Below are 18,048 nucleotides of genomic sequence, written 5' to 3'. Positions count from 1 at the left end.
GAGGGTTACACTGAAATATGACCAGTTTGCATTTCTCATACTACATCGAAGATGCATACAAGCAATGATACAAGTTAAATAATGTTTGTCAAAAACTACCCTGGCATTTTGATTCACCCAATCTGCTGGTAAATGTTCTTTCTTCCTCTCCGCAGCTATGCTAAATACAGTATGGCACATTTTACGTATTTGGGCTTGGAAAGCATTTAATTCTTTACATCATGCATCTTGAGAGTCTTAACCAGAAACATACCTTGCCAAATATCTATATTTATGCCAGTGGCTAAACCTAATGTTACAGGGAACAGCTTCAAAGGACCATGCAATCCTAGCAAATGATATGCAAGCTCTGCAGCCTGAAGCTTTAGAGAAGTGGCTTACGCACAATATTACAGACTCTCCAACTTCAGCATTACATGTAGCCAGGCACGACTGCTACTACCAAAACCCAAGCTGATAAGGACAGTAAATGTTGTTGCTCCACAACATATTTTCAGTCAGTACTGTCCCAGGCCAATAAAGCTTTGGGTCTGTTGCTCTAGATGATGTAGAGTTACCCCTGAAGGGGCTGAAGGGTCGATGCTGTAGAGCTATCCCCCACTGTAGATGAATGTAAGCTCTGAGCTAGAAGGAGTGAAGAGTGGGAAATGGCATTTACTTGCAGGTATCTTTGGGTGCGCTGAGCCCCACCTTCCTGCACTCTTGAGCATGGGAAGCTGCCAGAGAGCCCACGGTGGAGACTGTGTGCCAGTTGTACTAGACTCAGGTGCTCTCACTGTATTTCAGACTTGCTGCTCTTCTCTGTGGAAGTCTGTTTACTAAAGTAGCTGTACAGCTAAACCAGCTCCAGAGCTACAAAAGAGAGACTTACCATCTCCTTTACACATGTTTTGTATTATCTGTGCCTTGGGCTTATTTTTTTATTCATACCTCATTCTGCCTTATTAGCATGGATAAAGTAGATGATTACTACAGAGATTAGAAGATTTTTATTCAGAATCCCTCAAGGGTCATTTTGAGCATTTTCATAGCTATTTATCTACTCAAAACAGAAACCAAATGGACAAATGAAAAAGAGAGCAATGAAGCATTATGCAAAGAAAGGACTGAAAGAACTGGGATGACTTAGTCTGGAGGGGACAAGTCTTCTAAAAACATTAAAAGTAACAGCAAAATTAGTCATTCTCTACCCATATTGAGCACAGAGAAGGAAGAAATCAGGTTAAAGGACAGCAAGAGAAATGTGGGATGCACTCTGGAAAAACACTTTCTGCTTGGAAGTCAGTTAAATACTGGAAGAGAGAACTGTGTGGAGAAGCTATGGCTTCAGTGTCATCAGGGTTGTGTAAGGAGAGGTTAGGTAAACCTTTGTCAGCTACAGTTGATTTTATCTGGAGACAGAAGAAGGTCTCCACTGGCTTCTCAGGGTCCTTTCCAGGGCACAGCCACAGTCCTCCCCCAGTGTCTGCTCCCCATCAACTGACGCTGGACTCACAAGAGCTGCAGTAGGTATGAAAGCCTCAGGAAAGAACCAGGCAACATTTCCGAAAGGTTTAGGGAGAGGCTTTCCAACTACACCTGAAGACTTTAGGCCTATTATACCCGCTGCCACCACACTGGCAGAGAGGTTTAGCAGAGGTGGCGGGATGAAGCTGTGTGGTTAGCAGACATTTGCTGTTGGATGTTTACACCAGCAGACAGGAAACCAAATTAACGGACTCCTGGCAGAGTTACCGGGGCAGAGCTTTTTATTTATCATCCATATAGACATATTGCTGTTTTCTCCCACTAAACTCTGCGTGCCTTTTCCTTCAAATACAGCCCCAGCAGTCTCCTGCAAATTCTTGTCCTTGGCAGCAAAGCTGTGTTGTGTACTAGGAGCACATCAGGAGGGGACACCGTCTGCAAGAGAGCTTGAGCTGGGGATGTTGGTTTCAAAAGGAGATCCGCCCAGGAGCTATTTAAACCTGCCTCTTGTTTTTGCCAGTAACACCAGGAAGAAGGCTTACACACAGAAAATCACTTTCTCCTAATACTGGCCAGAGGCCTTTTTCAGGAAACAGAGAAGAAAAATCTCTCCCGGTAGAGCTCCTTTTCCTGTCTCCCTTGATAGTGCTTGCCTACCAGGCCTACGAAGCAACAAGTAGGTGCAGAACATGTTTGAAATGCTTGATTAGATATGGGGGAAGTAGCAAAGCTCAGATTTTCAAGGACCTTAAAGTGCAGGGCTGAGTTTGATGTCTACCCTCTAGAAGAAAGCAGGGGAGGTATTCATGTCAACCAGGTCAGGAAGTGCAGGGGAATCCACCTGTAGACTCTTGTGGCTATAAAATTAATGTGCTTAAATCCTCCAAGCAGCTTTGCGATGGCAGGGGAGCATCTTCTAATAGACCTTTTGTTCAGGGGAGGCCTTGAGAAGCTGAGAGAAACCCAGATGCACATCTGGAACAACAGTCTTCCCCCTGGCTACACCAGTTCCTTCTGGGGAATCAGGAAGCAAGTTCAAGGATGGTTGGGGCTCTTAAATACAGCACAGTGCTTTTATCTAAGCAAGGCACATTCTCTGCCCATCCCACTGGCAGTATCAGGTACTAAATTTCCCATCAGCCATGTAATATCTGTCATTCTTAGCACCCTGTCAATTTTTCTACTGGCCCTTTTCATCCTTTCGGAGCACTTTAAAGTAAGACTCAGCCTTTTGTTGCAGTCAGATGTCCCTTCCAACCATTTCTAGGATTTATCTCATGTGCGCTGCAGATGTGCTGTAGGCTCTGCTTCAAATCGTGCTTCAAGCACCATTTGTTTTAGTCATTTCTGGGTTAGTCTGTACCTCCCAGCACAGCCTAGTCCAGCCACTTGCACTCCCCACACAAAAGCGACCCACTGTGCCAAGACACTGTCTTCTCCACCCCTTCTCTCCTGGGTGAACTCACTGTCCCCAAATCATTTAATCTTTCCACTTGGCTGTGGGATAGCAGCTGCCTCTTCCAATGAAACTAAAGCCACTGGCAACTAAACCTTCATTCCTGGGAGAAACACCAAGAACAGTCCATCCATCTGTTTCTTGATCTTTTGAGGCTGTTTCTACCAAACAGTCAGAGACGGGAGATGGAAGGAAATGTGTTCAGGATTTCAGTCACAGGAAATTCAGGGGGCAGGCTTGAGGGGAGGGGAGCTAACTCAGGGAGGGAAACAATAAAACATAATGAAATGAAATGAAATGAAATGAAATGAAATCAGATGTTCAATGCCAGAATCAGAGTGGCATTTATGAGCATGCAGGAAAATACTAGCGTCCGTGTGGCCTCAATGTTTTGTGAGTGCTATAAAGCTAGCATGGATTCAGTTGGATCTCTAAAATTCTGCCACAGCATGTTATTGCTAATTCTTGAAGATTAAAGCAGCCTCTGGCTCTCCCTCAGTGGGCCAGTACTTAGTGCAGGTTGCCAGAAAATAAACAAGCAGTATTAATTGCCCTCTGTGGTGATGTTTCTTCCAAAAATGGCTGGCACTATCGCTATAGCTATTGCAAGTTCTCGCCAATGGCCACAACTGAGAAGTGGATGGGTAACTGTGGCCTTTCTTTCTGGTTTCCTACATTCACCACAGGTATATTGCACCACAGTGAATTAAGTTATTAAGACTGCACCATATCAAATGTTTCTCTTCAGGCATTCAATATGCACAAGAAAAGTATTAAACAAGGTGTCCCAAGGTTAAACGTTGCCAGTAACTGGTGATTTAAGTTCATTAAATAGTGGAATTCACACTGGAATCACAACAGCCTTCTTCTCTGGGCAAAGTTTTGACTGATGACAGGAGTTTCCAGTAAAGAAACTCAATGGACCTTCAATCTTTCCAGTTGAAGAGTCTTTTAATTGTGAATCAACTTAGAGCTATATTCCATGGAACTGGAGAGACAAACAAATACAAACGATGCATTCCACTCCATTTCAAGGGCAGAGTTTTTTCCTTTTTTTTTTTTTTTTTTTTTTAACGAGCAAAGATATCAGCTCACATACAAGTTCTCAGCTTTCCCAGTGTTCTCCATAATACATTCCTTACAGGAAAACCCTGAGTGTGGCCTTGGATTCAGAGTGTTTTATGCTTGTGCTCTTTCCAGTACTCGGGGGGAACAACACATTTCCAAAGCTCCTTCAATATTTAGAGTTAATAACTGGTGCGTGAGATCATTGCACACACCCAGCCTTTTCACTTTGAGGCTGGCTATTTGTGTAAGTTCTAATAAAGACAACATGTCTTGCAAACTGCATTGTTTCCAGGCCCAATGGTTGTAATTGTTCACACTTTGGTTAGTACTTTACATATGTTTTCTCTGATCTTTGGACAAAGTGGCAAGAGGATGCTTCAGGTGGTGTGGAATATTGACGTAATTTTCTGATGACAGAAGAAGGGAGGGTTGCGAATGAGATCTGACAGCTCTGAGAAATGATGTGAGTAGAAGGGTGAATATGAATCAAAGTATTGAATTTCCATTGCATTTTATTTAAAATGTGAGGAAGAAAAAAGAAACTGCTGAGACACGTAAGCTGTTAATCATTGCCAACTACGGCACATGCAAAAATACAAAACCACTGCTTTGCATTAGGTTAAAAAAAAAGGTGCAGAGTTTCTCCAGTGTAACCAGTAAAGTTGAGTAAATAATTCATAGGGCACAGCATACTCAGGAAGCTAGTGTGCAGGAGGTTCTGTGAGAATGAACAGCATTACATTATACTCCACTTACGAGATACCTGTATATTCCAGAAGAAGGTTAATCAGGCCCTGTCCCTGGGAATTTCAGCCTAATGATATTTAATAGCTGCCTGAGGGGGACAACAGGGGACAACAGACATGGCAGATCTGATCAGCTCATTTCCTGGTCCTTAGGCTCTGGTTTTGGCTGTGCTAGTTTCTTGTCATTACTGCTGGAGCTAGGATTTGAGCCGAGGGAACTTCTGGAATTCAGTGTTCATAAGTTACATACACAGACTCTTTGCTTTTTGGTAGAATGTCCTTTTCCTGATTCGTGGCTTGAAACCAGTAGTCTAAGTAGCAAGGGGGGGGGAAACGAGGGTGTTATTCCAGCCTCAGCAGGAGCTGCTGCCTCGTACACAGAGAGGCAACGGCTCCCAGCTCTAAACTGTATTCTTCTCACAGCTGAGCACGTTCTGGCTTTGGAGAAGACGATGGAGATCCAGCCCACTGGGCATCACTGGCGGGACTGCGGAGGCACTGCTTTGCTCAGCCGTACCTTGCTTCTGTGCAGAGCAGCCCACCTGGCTGAGGCCACACTGGTGGTCAGAGCGCAGCCTGGAAGCCTCTGATGGACATGTCATTCATTCAGACAGCGGCAGCGTGCCATGCTCCTGTGGACTTGGAGCACTGCTTGGGAGGATTATTCCCTGCTGGAGTGGCATGAGGGTACTTGCAGCAGCAGCTGCTTTAAGCATTTATTTATAATGAGGGCACTGCAGGAGGGCAGCCACAGACTTCTTTGTAGCTGGAGTTTTCTCCAATGGGAGAAACAAATCTCCTAAATCAGAGGAAATGGTTTTTGGTTTCTGTTTGTTCAATTCTCAAACTCCCTCGAGATGTTAAAAAGAGTTACCTAAAATGATCTGCTGTGAAGAGTCAGGTTTTCATATAGATGTTCACCTTTTCCCTTTCCCCACCAATTTTTGTGGCTAAACCTTTGCTCAGAAGAGCAGGCAACCAGAAGGTCTGTTACAAGTCCTCTCTTGCCTACATTGTTTATCATAATGGAGTCAATAGATAGCCAAGACTCTTCTTCTGTTAGAACAAATGTCAGGGGGTTTTCCCTTTTCCCCTTCCAGTGATACAGTGGTTATATTGTGGAACTAGGACTCAAAGGTTTGTTGCTGCAACATTTTCTCTATGTGACCTTGGACAATGTAAGGAGTCACCAAATACCTCTTTTACTACTATCGGGGAAAAAAAACCAAAGAGAAATCCAAACCATCCTTCTCCCAGATTTAATGAAATCAGGTAAAGGAGAACTTTATTTGGGTTCTTATCAGGTCAAGAAAGACTTTTCATCGGCCTGGTTTGGGAGTGGGGTTAAAGGAATTAAAGTAGAATGCTGTTGTGGGGAATTTGAAAAGGTTAAAATTGTCATATATTTATTTTAAAATCATAAAGGTATACACAGGCTCACATACACAATGTCTAGCAAGAAATTCTTATGGTTTAAAAAGTAAAGCCTTTGAAATAAACCCAAATCTCTTGCAGCAAAAGTGAGAAGAATTTTTGTATTCAGCAAAGGAAATACTTCATATGTTTTTCTTTAGTGGAAGCAGCACAAAGAACAATTCGTACTGAATTGAAGTTTTGTGGTGTCTCAACTTTGTTTAAAACACTTTGGAGAGTCCAACTTTACACTGTCTGGTAAAAAATCTATTTTTTCAATCATTTAGCTGACACAGCGTGATCTCCTTTGAAGAATGCAGAACAGCCAGAGCAGTCAAAGAGCAATTTCCTTTAAGACAAGAGCAGGCTTGCTTCTTTCTTGAAAGGCCTCATCCCTTGTTCATTGATACAGAACATTCTTATTCACGTAGATGAACTCTGGGCCTCAGAAGTCTTATAAATACTTTTGTGGTTTAATATCTAAACAAAACGAATGAGTACAACAATTCACACATTCAGTGACAAACCTCCTTTGCAATGAAAAAGACTCCTAGAAGACAAATAAATGCACAATTTTGACTCCAAGTGATGCAGAAAAGCTGCATTTAATCCATACATGCACCTGTGGCTGGATGGGTACCTCCAGTTATTACTTCTACTCACAAGAACCACTCCCTTGGCTGAGCTCAGCATTCAGAAGCCGTTTTCCTGCCTAGGGCTGTTTGGGATTTGTACAAAAGGGAACTGCAGCCATAAATTGCTTGATTCATTGGGTACGCTCACAACAGAAGCAGAGTGCATTCAGACCTGCAGCCACAGCCACCTTCATTTGAAGACAGTGGGAAGAGGTGAGCTACGTAGTAACCCGGAGGTTATGGTACTTGCTCAAGTAGGAGAGTTGGCTTGTGGACCTTCTAGGATAATAGAGCCCAAGTCCACGGCACTTGCTTCCCAGGAGAGAGCCTAACCAGAGGTCACAGGACACTCTTGAGTAAGGAGTACACTGTCCCTTCTCGTTGAGATCCAGTTACCCTGCAACCTGAATTTTATCATAATTCATGATCCCATCATCATGATCCATGAGCCCAGAGAGACAGCAATGAGGAGACCTACAGTTGGTAACTCAGCAGTGAGGGAGCTCTGCTTCTAAAGCAGGGCTCAGATTGCAGGTGTTCAGTATCAAAACACTAAAACTTTTTTTTTTCTTTGGACCCTTTTACCTCATGAAAGAGCGAATCTTCCAGTAGTACTGCTTCTTTGTAACAGATGAAACTGTGCACTGAGTGGAACTAGATTGAAGTGAAGAGCCATTGCAAAGCTTTGAATAAAATTATTCTTTACTCCCCAAAAGTTTTCTTTTCACCTCCCTCCCCAGAAAGATTTAAATTTCCCTTTACTGTTTTTGGGGGTACTTAACAAAAGTCTTAGCCATGGCTGCCGACCACCTATGTGATTTCCCTGTACTAAGTAATTTATAACTAGCCACAGATCTAAGTCATCATGAAGCGTCTAAGAATATAAAAATATAAAATTCGTGGATGCATTGTTCACTTACCATACAACAGTCAAGCATTGCTCCCTGTTATTGCCATCTTATTATTGGGAAAATGCCCAATCCCGCTCATTCTTACAACTCAGCAGGTTCTTTGAAGCCAACAGTGTTTCAATGAGAGATGACTGGCACATTCACTTTTAGGTTTTTGTTAACTAATTTCATGTGACCTTGGCAACAAAATACCTGCTAAATAATTTCACATGACTATGATGATCAACATAGTACCAAAATTTGCAGACAGTGAGCTGGTAGGAATTGCTGGACTAACGGTTGAAACAAAGACGCTCATTCTTTTTCAGGGAAAAAAGGGATACTACTTTGCCGTCCCTCTGGTTTTGCAATAAACTTTTCCATTTGTGCTGTGCTGTTTGCGTCTTCTGCGCTGGTGATGAGCTACATTCAACAGACAACAACAACAACATCCTGAACGTTTCAAGCGGTATTTTATTTTGGTTTAAGTCTATTGAAGTAGATAGTATTAAAGGTGAATGGACAGAAACGAGCATAATACACTGAAGAACCAACTCCTTTGAAAGCAGTGAAGAAACAGAAATTGCCATTAGAAGTACTTTAGTAGCAGGCTGGAAGAAGCATTACAGAAACACACAGAACAAATGGAGAGCTCATTAGAGAGGGACTGCAGTGAGCCAAACAGAAAGGCTGGTTGGGTATTTCCAGCTCCAGCTCCTGAACTTTAGTCGTTCAGGGTACCAGAAGAGTGACTTTTCTGAAGTTCTGTCTATTTTGCTAAAGGATCGTCAAGCTAAGCCTAATTAGCAGATGTTATTAGGAAGGAAGACCACAAGCAAATCCCCATTACATCCGCTCAACCAACAAACCACTTGATACAAACTGACTTCACAAAGAAATGACACCACTTCTGCTATATACCTTCGACCAGAACAATTATGACTACTTAATTTGTCTTTGCATCAGTAATTTCTCATTGTGTTTATGTCCACACATTGCTACTTCCAACAAGACAGTAGCGACAGAGAAGTTCTTTCTAGCCTTGGGGCTGTTTCAAAGACTGGAGTAGTGAGGAACTAATCTCCACTGTCTAGACAGAATTTGGCTTGGAATTTTGGCAATGAGAAATATCATAAACCTGCAATACAGGCTTGGGTGACCTATAAGTAAAAAAATTTGCATTTGGGGATGTAATTTATTCACTTTATTGGTCATTTAGGAAAGGACATAGATTAGAATCACTAACTCATTCCTCAGCTCCTCTTAACAGAAGCTGTTGTTTCTCAGCTTCTGTTTAAAGTAAGCTTTCAGGCTAGAACTTACATGTTTTGTTTCAGTTTCACCCTGTTATGTTTCTCAGAGCTAAGCTAGGGACTGCAGGGAGTACAGCAATAGCTGTCCTTCGGTGGTTAAGAATAAGAGAAGCCTTGGCACCAAAACATCCATCAAAACAGCATTCAGTGATGACAAACAAAAAGGGATCCATTATCTGCTTTCCTGCATATATTACAGACCTTGGACCTCCCTGGTTTTCAAGATCAGAGAGACTTAAATATGTGGCAGGATATGAGGCCATAAGCACTACTCAAACTCTCCATGTAGCACTGAAGCAGGGTTGAGGCAGTACCAAATTTTTTACGCCAGCTTCCTGGGCAGGTGTGCTTTTCACCCTGGCTAAAGGACGTAACATTTGCTTAGCTCCTGACAATTGTGGAATGCATTGCTAACCTCACCACAGCCTGCCACAAATGTGAACGGCAACCTACAGCAGCATGACAAACCTTCCTCCGTGTCTAGCTTTAAGCCTTCTTCTCCTTCAAGCCACATGAGCCTGGCAATCATTCAGTCCCTTACTGTCCCTCACCTGCTTTTTGTGAAAACAATGTAATTTCCATTACTGGCATCCAAAACCCAACGTTAAAAATATAAAAATCAGACGGCTATTCCCTCTTTCTTCATGGGATTTTCCAAGATTGTCTTGGATATATTTAGTATTCATGTGTAATGAGTCAGAGTGTCCACCTGTGGTCTCCATAAACCGATTTTGTAAATAGCATTGACTGATGTGACTCAAAAAAAAAAAAAAAACCCAAAAAAAAGGGGAAAAAAAAGAGCCAGTTTCTGTTTTCCAGTTTTAGTCTGAATTCAAACACTGTTTGCAGTTCCAAGAACTCTGTGGGTTTCATGCTCTGGGTCAGTGGGTGGGGAATACTGGAAAAGGCACACTCCATCCTGTCCCCTCGTTCCGGTGGGCTGTAGGTCTGCAGAAAGATGACTGTTTCATAGCACAGCAAACAACCTTTTCATTTAGAAACTGTTTAATATGCAACCTGTAGACGAGGCCCTGGCATACATACTTTCCTGTGTTCATTCCTCACTTAAATTTTGCTATTGAAAAACATTGAATTTTGATCCAGCACAAATGAACACACAAAATGAGCTGTGGTCTGGTTTTTATAGGTGCTGAAAAGAATGGAAGGATGGAAGTCTCACTGACTTTTCAGTAACACTTTGAAGAATATGGGAGAACAACCTGACTTCAGTTCTATGTTATCTAAGCTCATGCTTATGGAGGTGGCCACACTGTGAAGTGACACCTGAACTGTTTAGTTTGGACTGGAGTCACCTGTGCGTGGTGTGAAGCCCTTTGGGGCGATGGTACTTGTCCTCAGTCTTCAGACAGCCAAACTGTGGGTCTGAAATGCTCCTGCGTGAATTGAGAGGGAACTTTGAGGTTTTTTTGCGTGCCAGGGAGAAGTTTTGAGTAGACAGTAAAAGAAGAGGAGGCAGCTAGTATCCTGTTAATAACTGAAGAGTTGTGTTAGCTGAAGCTTAGATTGACCCCCCCTTGGCAGATCAATATCTCAAGTTAAAAGCACCATCATGCATAATGTAGGGATATAATATAGATTTGGGTTTAAAGTCAACTAAAAAAGGATAACTGAAATCAGCTCTGCAATGCGGACAAACCCCATCTCCAGAAAATGTATCCCTGAAATGGGAACTCAGGTTCCATTTTAAAATTTGGCATTTCTTAAGACATTCGTAAGGCTCTTCTTAAGTTCTTGCCTTAAGATCTAGTTTCATCCCCATCCTTCATAATCTTTCCATAAAATGAGCAACTAGACAGCTGTCCTATAGCTGCCAAAGGATTGTATAAAACCAGTCTCAATTAAGAGATTAAAGGGACACATAGAAGTGCACAGGTACATGCATTACAAGGCTGTACATGTTCAAAAATAACTAAGGAAATAAAGTAAAAGGATATGCTTGCTGAGTGCTTAAACAGTCTGTGGAGTTTAGTGGAAGTTTTGGCAAAAGCTAAGGGCAGACTGGCCCCTTACTAAACAGAACTGAATGAAATAACTGCTGAGTATGGCAAGAGCAGCTGTGTTCCTTTTAGGTTTTACATGAAGTGTGTTGTGTTTGGGGCTTAGAAAAAGACTCCTAACTCACAGCACCTGTATCAAAAGGTCCATTAAGACTCACAGAGCTTTTGAACCTGCTCTGAGTTGCAACCTTAATAACACTGCTTCATTTCCCTTCACCACAATTTTATGAAATTTACAGTTAGCACGTTTTCATTATGGAAGTCAGGAAATGTGATACCTTGAAGGATTTTTACATTAATGTTTCCAAAAGATGTGAATCTGGAGCTCAAAGCCAACTTCAAGGCTTGCAAAACCACTTAGGTTGGAATGTATAATATAATAAAAGGCAATAGGCTGCATGACTCTGCCAACCGAAACCATCCAGCACCACACAGATCGATTAGGATGTGATTCTGCCAGGTGCCAACGTGTCTTGTGAGTCACTGTGTACTCTCAGCTCTTTGAAATCTCAACAGAACCAAGTCAAAAGACACCCAGTGCTTACTGAGATCAGGTTTCTAACAAATTGGTAAGAGTGTTTTCTGCTATATGCTTTGAATAGAAGAAGAAACTCAAAACACCCACTCTCAGACATCAAAATTAATAAAATTACCAAGGAACTAGCATTTCTTATATCATAATTGATGCAAAGCAAGCAGCCGAGCTAGCAGATAAGATAAGGCATGTTAATTTGGAATTACAGAAGCATTTGATAGCAAGGTGATGGCTAAAGTTCTATCAGCTTTTCCATTATAAGCCACCATAAAAATCCACTGAACGCAGATATTTGCTGCGTGGTTTCTCAGCCTCGGAGTAATTCTAAAATTTGCATTTGATTAAGTAATTTCCACTGAAAAGAAATCAAATCAGTTATTATTAAGGCATTCCAGATAAAAATTCAGCTGAAGTTTGGGAGGATTAAGTTTATTTGTGCTTTTATTACCTAGCAAACTTTGGTCCTTAACATTAATTGCAATGCTTATTATTCCCTAACTGTAGGACAGACCTTCCTTATTTTAAAAATAAATTGCAAAGGAGTAGAGTAATTGCTTATTCTTTATAAGTACGTGCTAAGTGCTCCTGATGTAGATACATGTGGCTGACAATTTTCTGGTAGTGTTCAAATACGCAGTAGAAATAAAATATAATAACTGACTCAAGCCAAGTATGTCTTCTCTGTGGGAATGGCATCTTCTGCCTATTGTACTTCATACTTTTTGGTGCCTGTGATGCTACGTAAAGATTATTTTTATTTACTGACATAGCACAAATTTCCAGTGTTCCACAGGCTAGCAGTATTCTTGTTTGGATACGATCCCCAGCAGGTTGGGCTCTTTCCAAACAGGAAAGGCACTTCAGCTTTTGTTTCAGCGGCATCCCAGGCTACAAAGGCACAATGCAGAAGCAGCAACTCAGAAATCACTGAAATCCAGCCAGGCCCCCTTGGGCATCAAGCAAAGCCAGTCACCCCTAGAAACACATCAAACACATCAGCTATTGTAACAGTGCCAGCAACCTACACAGACCAAGGGGAAGGAAGTAACGAAGAAAGAACCATAGGCAATTAAAGCAGCCAGAACTTTAAAGTAATTACCCGGTCTGTAATATAGCCAAAAGCCAGGATAGATGCTGCTATCCTTGTGACAAGTGTCATCCAATATTTTACTGAGTGGAGCGGTGAGGACTCAGAGCCTCAGTGCTGGGATTTACCTGCAGGAGAGCCCCCCAGCAGGGCGTGAGTGACTCAGGGTGAAGAATGTCATCTTCTGAATCACAATGCCACTTCCTGTGGCACTTTGTTTTTCCCTCAAAGATTCCCCTGACTGCCTGATACTAGGTAGATTGTAAGATCTTTGGAAAGTTGAATATATATCTAAGATCTCAGACCACGTTTGTGCCCGGTGCAATACAGTCAGCATCCTGGCTTTGCCTCCAGGTTGAAGCTGAACCATTTAATTTCCTCCAGTCCTTATTAAAGGTAGGAATAGCAGGTCTAATTTTAAAATATGCCCTTGTTTTTGTTAAGTGTTGCCTAGTCTTCAGTTTTCTAGTCATTTAAGGAGTAGTCAGTATTTCCATTACAAACTCCTTTTCAGGGATTTATCATTGCCATAAAAACATGGTCTTATGGCAGAAATATACTCTTCACACATATTGTCTGGTGAAGGAAGGTGAGTTTAAGTGTCAAAAATTGCTATACCAGAACAGGACGCAAGGAAAAGGACTAAGGACTTGATTCTGAAAAGAATGTCAAATGCTTGGTTTTAAGCACCTGAGGAATCTCATTGAGTTCCACAGCTTTGTTTACATTTTTAATAAGCAAGCACGGGGACCAGTGTAATTAATTGTTGTTAAAAACAATTAATAAACAAAATAAATACATAACCAGACACCATACATATGCCTAGGATTCATGCAAGTAAAAGCCACATCTGCCAATAGAAGAAAGGACAAAGATCACAATCCTAACACAGAAAATCATGCCATCTCAGTTGCATAATGAATTTCAGGTGTACTTTGTTCAGCTTTGTACTCTCCGCTCTTGTTCAATTAAACTATAAGAAACTCAAGCGGTTAGGAAAAAGGATTGTCTTCTACCCTTTGAAGGAGATAGGTTTGATAACGCAGCAAGTCTTATGCATCTTCCTTCTACCTGCTCCTAATATCTTACATAGATACAACAGGGAAAAAATAATATATATTACAGTTACTGGAAGAAGACTAATGTGCGACAGAAATAAACTGATCAGTGTTTCTGTAGATAACCAGTTCTGCTACTGAGGCTAGAACTCAGAATTTCTGCAGCAGAAATTGTTCCCTCCTCTTATTAACACACTCAAAAAACGGTATCTCTTTTGTCAAAAGTATTTCTCTACACAAATCTAGCAGGACCACATCTGTACAATCCTGCGATGCAGGTAGAGGCAGACTTAAAGCCTGAAACTATTGTCTTTTGATACATACAGCTACTTACTAGCACATATTTTACTGTGTAGATAGTATGTTAAAGGAAGAGCTGAAACTCATACTTATTAAGAAGATACCTAATGGATATAATAAAATAATGATTTCATCTACTGTAGCTACAAAAATTGTATAAGACATACTAAAAAAATGTAAACATAACAGATACGCAGTATTACTTCAAGATGAAACTAAGAGATGGAATACAGAACAGATAGTGGAAAAAATATTTCCTGAATTTTTACATCATAACTATAGATGTTGCAAGAAGTAGAGATCAGGAGAAATTGATAAAAAAGTGAAGGGAAACCAACAAAGAAAGATCCATTGACAATTTGAACATATTTGCAGAGTTTGTGCCTCTTAATTCTCTACTGCAGTTACCACAAACCCACATCAAATATTCAAAAAAAGTGCCGTACCCAACAGATTTAGTGAGCTGTAGGCCAAAAGCATATGCCTGTGGAAATGAAAGAAGAAGTTTTTTGACGAGCAAGTGTGCCAACATCTTATCATCTCCTCACCTAATGAGTTGAGGTGTAAGCACTGATAAACAATAGCAATCACATCTAAAACAGAAATCCCACTTTCAACAGCATCCATTAAACCACATTTTGACAATAGTTTTCTTTTTTTTCTGTGCAGTCCATCCTATCTATAGAAATACCAGAATAAGAACACCCCTCATTAAAATACATATTACATATTAAAACACTACAGTGCACTTTAATTACCCATTCAGGTGGTTTTAACATTTACTTCCTGAGTGAAAGGAGGTGCAGCGCCTGCAGACAGACCCGCTCCTCTCAGCCCTCCTCATAATGCTGCATCTGTCAGCTCTTGTGCTTCAGTCTCATTCCATGAATTATTTTTAAAAGTGCTCATTTTTAGTGTAAAATCACTATATAACGTGGGAAAGCTGTTACATAACATGGCATGATGAAACTTACCTTCCTTTTTTTTCTTCCCAAGAGAGATAATCCAGATCTTCATATACTGGAACGGCAGCCTTCTGGGAAAAGTGCAGTTTTCTGCAACTCAGCTCCGGACCAAACTGCTCTACAAGTTCGATTTTAGCAGGCTTTGATCAAGCTTACAGAGAGCTCACTGAAGCAATCTTTCTCATATGTTTGGCCTGCAAGGGTTGAAGTTTGTCGTAGTAGTTACGGGCAAATAATTTTGAATCAACTCATAAAAGACCCATAGTGTTAAAAAAGGGAAAGGAAGAGGGAAGGGGAAAGGGAAGGGGAAGGGAAAGGGGAAGGGAAAGGGAAAGGGAAAGGGGAAGGGGAAGGGGAAGGGGAAGGGGAAGGGAAAGGGAAAGGGAAAGGGAAAGGGAAAGGGAAAGGGAAAGGGAAAGGGAAAGGGAAAGGGAAAGGGAAAAGGAAGGCAAAAAGGCAAAGGCAAAGGCACGGAAAGGAAAGGAAAGGAAAGAAAAGAAAATGCTGCAAATAACAGAGGTAGCCCCACAGGTCAAACTGTTGGGGACAAGGCATGAAGAAGCTGGCTGTGCACACAGACTGTGATGCTGTGTTTTAACCATATCAGGATTGAATCATATTTTTTGTTTAACATAGAAGCTCGAGAGGCTGAAGAATATCAAATTGAAAACAAATTTATCTAAACCTGCTCTTGTTTCCTATTGGACTCCTAGTTCACTGGACAGTCTACTAGAGGTGTTCAGGGGAAGTGAGAATCACCTGAGCAATTTTTACAGGAGCTTTCCAAGATAGAAGGAGACACCTTAATAACTAATCAATTTTTTTCAGCTCCTGAATGTAAGAGCAAAACAGGTAATAAACCTGACAAGGAAGGGTTGTTCAAGGCTGAAGACATCAACATATCCTTGACACTCTGTGAGATCAGCCAGCCGTGTTACTGGACTGATGATTACAAGGTTTTATTTACCTCAATTAAGTAGAATAATGGTGTCACAGGCTTTCCACCTGCACTTCCTGAGGGGATGTAACTTCAGAGCCAACTTCACTTTAAATGATGGTTTAGTAAAAGTCACACAGAGATTTTATGCATGTGGTACCCATTACACGTACTGGAAGCAGTGCTACCTCTCCTCCATAGTATATGTTTCTCCAAGGAAGGAAACTACCGACTTTAATCTTGTACCAAACATGCCAGCTGAAGGGACTAAAGACACAATTTTTAAGAGTTGCTTTGAAGCATAAGACAAGTGTCTGGGTAAAGCCTCATCCCTTTTACACAGCAAAAATGCAATACCCTGTGTGCTTGGTGTGTATTCTGCCCCCAGTCCCAGGAGTGGATGTATCCCCAGAATAACACAGGGGTGCACTCATTTTGCTGAAATAACAAATAAACCAACTGAGGATACTGTGGTGAACAAAAAACCCCTCCTAACAATTTTCCTTATGGAGGTACTAAGCTGAATCTTTAATACTCAAATATATCAAAATGGTGCTTAGGCACATTTAGTCTGAAAATGTCAAGTGCCATGTGCTGCTTCAGACAAAGAAATATTTTACAGTAATATCTTCTCAAAACTCAAGTAATTTTTAAGCAGTAGTTTATAGTTACTCATATGCCTTTGGGCACTTGCATCAAAAAGTTTTTACTGAGAAGGGGTCAACACACTCAGACCCAGCAAAGCACTGCTGATGCAGAAAAATTTGTCATATTTAGTCAGTGTGTTACAATGAACAAGAGCCATTTGGGATCGGCTGTGTCTCAACAATTCAGCTGCATCTGTTCACCTCCACTGGCACTGCAATACACAGAACGTCAGAAAAAGATTACTTGTGGAAAAGGAAAATAAATTAGTGCTGAAAACTTGTAACATATTGGATTAGTCTTAGGAGTAGACGTCCACATGAAGGAAAATTTATAGGAAAGGGACAATCTGCCGTAAAAGCCTACTTGGTAACTAAGCAAAACACTGAATGTCTGGGTCTGCTTGCGTTATGCAGCAGGTCAGGAACAAAACCCAAAACAAGGTGTAGGTTTGCCAAGCCTCAGCTCAGCAGCCTGGTGCAAGACTCAAAATAAAAATAGTGTCTATAATATTTAGCTTCTTTATGGCAGAAGTTGTTTTTTAAAACTTCGTAATTTGGTTTGGGGGCTGGAGGGGTTACCTTCCTATTGATTTTAAAATATCTGCCAGTTTTCTTATAGTTCTGCTCTACTGTTAAGGACAAAGGGTAAATTTCTGCTTACAGCCCACACATTATTTGCTTTACTCCTTCCTATGCCTTGGCATTTATACTAGCTTCTGATTTAAGTACTCAAAAAGTGACAGGTACATATGAATGGATGAAGCGATCCATTGAGTGCAGTAATGCTGTATTGGTAGCCCAAAAGTCATTCACATTGCTGATCCTTTCAGATTTTTGGACTCAATGGGAGTTTTTCTACACTGGTTATTACTTACCAAAGAAAGAGCATTAAGAGATTGCAACACTGGCAAAATCAAACTTGCAGAAGTTAGGCAATAACAGATTTGCATTTGCCCAGATAGCCTAAATTTTGACACTTTGTGCTCAGGCTAGGCATGAAATGGAGAAGGGCAGGCGTGCAGTGTTGCAGAGTGAAGGATGCTTGGGAAACCCCAGGTTTGGTACTTCCTGATTTCGAAGCGTTGATTTTGTAACCAGATCTAATTTCACATGAATCAGGGCCGTGGGGAAGAAAGAGCCCATGATGAAGGCAATGGCAGACCGTAGCAGAACACACCAGCACCGGGCTGAATTTGGGTTGGCCAGACAGACAAATATCTGGCATTTCCCAACTTCAGAGGACTTGATTTTCCACCTAAAAAAAAAAAAAAAAAAAAAAAAAAAAAAAGTGTGAATTTCAAGTGTGTGTGGCTACTTTACCTTTTAAAGAAAGCCTATCTGTTCACATGCAGCCACCTCTTCATGGGACATCGATGCTGACTCCTTGTGATAGCTACACAGAAGGCAGCTGCTGGAAAAAAACAGATGAATGGTCTCAACTACCAGCCACACACACCTTATTGCCAGTGGAGAGAATTGGTGGGAGAGGGGGTGGAGAGGGCTCCTAGAGTGG

General features: G+C 41.3%; 1 long non-coding RNA gene across 6 annotated transcripts in view; it reads right to left on the bottom strand.

Moving 5' to 3' along the window:
• Positions 1 to 4,485: 4,485 nt before the first annotated feature.
• LOC130145478 (uncharacterized) overlaps positions 4,486 to 18,048 on the bottom strand; it is a 59,655-nt gene continuing 46,092 nt past the window's right edge. For 4 of the 6 annotated variants that reach the window (XR_008820576.1, XR_008820578.1, XR_008820580.1 and 1 more), the window contains one exon: positions 4,486 to 17,790. This is a non-coding gene — a long non-coding RNA (uncharacterized LOC130145478). The remainder of the gene's footprint in view (positions 17,791 to 18,048) is intronic. The other 2 variants (XR_008820579.1, XR_008820577.1) reach the window with 2 other exon arrangements.

This window comes from Falco biarmicus, chromosome 3 (assembly GCF_023638135.1).
Source record: "Falco biarmicus isolate bFalBia1 chromosome 3, bFalBia1.pri, whole genome shotgun sequence".
Lineage (NCBI taxonomy): Eukaryota > Metazoa > Chordata > Aves > Falconiformes > Falconidae > Falco > Falco biarmicus.
The sequence above is the reverse complement of the archived record's forward strand: the minus strand, read 5'-3'. Positions and strand labels throughout refer to the sequence as shown.